The sequence below is a fragment of the Gopherus flavomarginatus genome, chromosome 12 (genome assembly GCF_025201925.1).
Source record: "Gopherus flavomarginatus isolate rGopFla2 chromosome 12, rGopFla2.mat.asm, whole genome shotgun sequence".
Taxonomy (NCBI): Eukaryota; Metazoa; Chordata; order Testudines; family Testudinidae; genus Gopherus; species Gopherus flavomarginatus.
The window spans coordinates 19733200-19738083 of record NC_066628.1 but is presented as its reverse complement, the minus strand read 5'-3'; the positions used below and the strand labels follow the sequence as shown (position 1 = coordinate 19738083).

Here is a 4884-nt window from a genome sequence, read left to right as displayed (position 1 = left end):
GAAATATGAGACTACCAGTGGCACATGATGATTGTGTGTTTCAAGGCAGAGACAGGGATGAAAGAGATCAGTCTTCAATATATTCCTCTCCACTGACTTTCTGACTGACCTTGGACATGTTACTAGGACTACATTTTTCCCATCCAATAGGAGTAGGGCACCTAATTTACCTAAGCTTTTTTGAGAATCTCAGCCTGCTGGTTGACCTTAAACTATATCTTTGTAAGTCCAACATTGACAAAAGGTGGATTCTGAATTATAACTTTATTCACTGAGGCAAGATCCTCAGCTGAAATATCTCAGTGTAGCCTGGTTTCTTTCAGTGGAGTTATGTTGCTTTCCACCAGCTGTGGTGCTGCATATAAGGATGAATTTCACTGGGGTGAATAGTGCCAGCACCACTTCTCATTACTTTTAGGATTTAAGTGGAAACTTGATGATAGATCGGTCTTTCCAATTCAATGGTGAGTGAAATTTGAGGAATAAAAAAAATCACTTTAGAATATGGACACTACGGGCCAGATTCCCAGTTCATGTACATCCGCCTAGTTCCATTGATTTAAAGGTGCTATGTCAATTTACGCTCAGAGTTAGATTTACAAAGGGACATAGCTGTTCTAATGCTGAACATTGCAGTAGATAACTTTTAGGTGATTTTTTTTAATTACTCGGTTTCCAGAGCCTGAGCTGGGCAGCAAGGATCCCTACACAGTGAAAGGGGAGATATAGGCACCTAAGAATGGGATTTTAAAAAAGCCAACATGATAGAGGGTTCCTTAGCCAATGGGAAAGGTCAAGCAGAGGGTTGTATTCTAAATCCAGCAGCTGTCACAGGAGTTCAGTTCCTATCTTCTCAGTGGGAGCACATCTCCTTCACCTTGGGATTCTCAGCTGGGAAGTCTCTAACCCCACCTAAGGTGGAAAGAAACCGTGGTGAGAGAGAGGACAGAAGAAGGAGGAATTAGGTGGAGAAAATCCTTCACCTTTTATCCTAGCAGTTAAGGATGTAGCAGACCCTCTTCAAGTGCCTGGTAAGGAGAAAGGTTTTAAAAAGGGATCTGCTTCCTCCCATGTGGGTGCCCTAACCACTGCAATATGGGATACTTGATCTATGTCTCAATCTCTCCTAACAGAGCATTAATTCCTTTGTGCATCTTGGCCCAGCTACGGATCACACTCATTATTAATTATTGTTGGAGATAGAAATATTAATAGGGAGGAATCCTATAAAATACTACAGATATTAAATAGGGTTTTCAACAAAATACTCTGGAAGAACTACAGAATGCAATAGACAAAGTTGTTCTTTTCATAGAACTGGCCAGATCCTCAAGTGGTATAAATTGGCCATAGCTCCACTGAAGAAAGTGGGTGAGACTGAGAGATATTGGCACAAAAAGAGAAAGAGAGCATATGAATGGCTCTAGATCCTGGTGCTTCTATCACTCACCCTAGATGGAGACCCAGGATCTCGTTTCCTTGGCTCCAGGGTCTCTTCTACCCAATCGGGATATGGCCTGCTGATTTAGACCAGCTGAGGCTTTGGCTCAAAGTGTCAGATGCCAGTGCCAGATGCCAAACACAAGTTATCCACAGTTCTATGCTCTTTGTTTTGTTCATTTGTTTGTTTTCAAATAAGATCAACACTACTTGAAAAATTTGAATTTCCCCAACATTTTCCCTATAGCTGTTTTCACATCCTTGTTTTTCAGGCTGTAGATGATGGGGTTTAACATGGGAGTCAAGATGCTATACTACATGGAGAACACTTCATTCAGAACCACAGAGGAGACTGAGCTGGATTTTGTGTATTGGAAAAAAGCTGTCAAGTACAACAAACCAACCACAGTAAGGTGGGAGCTGCAGGTGGAGAAGGCTTTATGCCTGCCCTCTGCAGAGCGTATTCTCAGGATGGTGGAGATGATATGAATGTAGGAGATTAGGGTGAAGAGAAAGGAGCTTGATCCAAGTATGACAACAGGAGTAAAAAGCATCACTTGATTGATGAGGGTCTCAGTGCAGGACAGACGTAATAGACTAGGGAGCTCACAGCTGAAATGGTTGATTTGATTGGGCCCACAGAAATGCAGCTTGAGGGCAAAAGCAGTGTTAAGCAGGGCATTTATGAAGCCTATCACCCATGCACCACTCACCAGCTGAAAACAGATCCCTTTGCTCATTGTATCCATGTAACATAATGGGTCACAGATGACAGCGTAGCGGTCATAAGCCATTGCTGAGAGAATATAAACTTCTGTAACAGCTGGCAGGAAAATGAAGAACATCTGTGTAATGCAGCTATTGACAGAAATGGTTTTGTGCTCTGCTAAGAAATGCACCAACTTCTTAGGGACAATGGCTGAGGAATAGCAGATAGCAACAAAGGATAAATGAGATAAGAAGAAGTACATTGGGGGTGAAGGTGAGGATCAGCCCTTATCACTAGCATGATCACCATATTTGCCAAAAGCATAATTAGGTAGACAACTAAAAACACCAGGAAGAGGAAAATCTGCATCTGTGGATCATTGGAAAGTTCCAGGATAATAAATTCAGTCACTTCGGTTTGATTTTCCATGAATCCTTACTCAGAAAAACAGACCAGTCAGACTGGAAAAAATAAAATGAACACACAAGTAAATTGAAATGGCCTGTGGAGATCATCTGATCAGTAGGATGAATGTAAAGAGGTCTACTACATCCTATAAAATGTGTGTTTAAAATAGACAAAAATGGGCTAGATGCAGAAAAGGACTTTGGTGCCAAACTACCACTTTAGTTCCCTAAATCCCAGAATCAGGCCCCACTGGTACTCACAGAAACTCCGCTCAATTCTATAAATATTGTACAAAGGTACAGAATATAGTACCTGTAGTATCTTATTAGATTGATCCCTATTAAAATCTCTAGAATTCCAGAAGAAGAGGAAGAAATCTGTGAGATCTAGAAATTCTGGTTTTCTACTCAACAGTGTATATAGCCTGTCAACCCAAACCAGTATGGAGAATATGGCATTCATAAAAATTATCAATTACCTCTAAAGAGGGCCTCAGAAGACCATATCTGGATGACAGCCTCCTCCCCAGCAGAGTGTTTTGTGTGGAGGTGGGCAACCTCATGAATCATGCAACTGTCCAAACAACCAGAGACCATTTGTGACAACAGAGTGAAAAGGATTTGTCTTATAAACCAAGAAGTGATCTGCGGTTGTTTTTTGACAAAACCAGAAGAGAGAGCTTGGAGCAAACAAATGCTCCAACACTGGAAGGAGAGAAACGACAACACTGAGAAAGAAATGATCAAACATAGACTCACTGCACAATTGAGAGCTTTATTCCAAAGAGGAAAATTTACACAAATGAAGATTGAAAGTCTGAAAAAGGAGATTAGTCATGTAGAACTATGTACAAACATTTTGGTGGGAGCAGTGACATAGGATAAACAGAAGCCAGACATGGAAGTAAATGTGAGGACAAATATGAGTGAAAAAGCACCTGAAGAAAGTATAGAAAATATGAAGGATTTGTTGATCAGGATCATGCAGAGCCTAAGAGACATTGAGCATCAGCCCTACCAACTGTGAAATTTGTAGGCCATCACACACTGGATGATACAATGAAAGCACTTAATGAAATGGTCAAGGGAACTGGAGAAAAAACAACAAGGATTAGTCAGTACAATTATATAATTTATGCTACAGTTACAGTAGCAGCTCTTTGGTTTAGCATCAAGCCATCTGAACATATGAACCATTGGAAAACTTCCTATCTTCAAGAACCTCCATGAAAATGAATGTTAAAACAGAAGAGTATGGTTTTGCATTGAGATACCAGCCTACTGGGTGAATATGAGAAAAATAATTTGAAGAGAAAAAAGCAGCAAACAGCCTTGGAGATGAAATATCAGCTGAATAAAAGGATGTGAGAGCTATGAAGTAACAACGTAAAAAGAAGCGATCGCTTAGTGTCATGGACTTGAAAGATTTCAGCACAAAGTTATTAGTATCAAGAGAACAGCCACTTCACCAGAGACCATAGGAGTTTCTTTCATCTGATTGATATTGAAAAAAAGAATAGGCAAAAATAGAGAGCCAATAAATGATGTTGGAGAGTTACACTGTTTCTGGAAGGAAATCTGGTCTCAGACTGTACAACATGAGCAGAGAGCGAACCGGATTAGAAATGAAAGAAAAAGTTTACAAAACACACCACAGAGGAATACACAGAAAGACCAATGAAAGAAATGACTTACTAACATAAATGACAAAATGGAAATCAGCTGGACCAGACTGGATGCATGGATTCTAGCTGAAACACCTTACAATACACCATAATTGTTTATTTGACCATCTTAGTAAATGTTTGAAGAATGGATTTCCAAGGTTGGTGACAGGGACAACTCTTCTCATTCAGTGGAAAGAAAAGAATGAAAGAAGCAGGTTGTAATGATCCTATGAATTATAGACTGACCACGTGTTTACCAACTATATGGAAACTTCTAACAATCATTCTGGCAAAGAAGATCTGGATAGGGCTAGCTCACAAATGGAATTCTGACCAAAAAGGCAGCACAGTAAACCTGAAAGAAACAAAATTCCACCTCTGGCTAAACAGGAGGATCACAGAAGATGCAAAACAAAGGAAGAAAAAAGTTAGCGAATGTGTGGGCAGACTACCAGAGAGCATCCAACAGCGTCTCATAATCAAGGATCACCGATACACTGAAAATATCCAAGGTTCATCCACAGATCATTTCCTTTCTTCAGCAATCTGTATTTAACAGGAGCACTCAACTTTATCAGGAAAAGACTCATTGATGAGGTTCAAATTAAAAGAGAAATCTTTCAAGGGGATTCCTTAACACCAGTGCTGTTTGTGGTAACCA

At 40.1% G+C, this 4884-nt stretch overlaps 1 pseudogene; it reads right to left on the bottom strand.

Moving 5' to 3' along the window:
* Window positions 1-1646: 1646 nt before the first annotated feature.
* On the bottom strand, window positions 1647-2578 carry LOC127032557 (olfactory receptor 1009-like; annotated as a pseudogene).
* Window positions 2579-4884: the final 2306 nt, after the last annotated feature.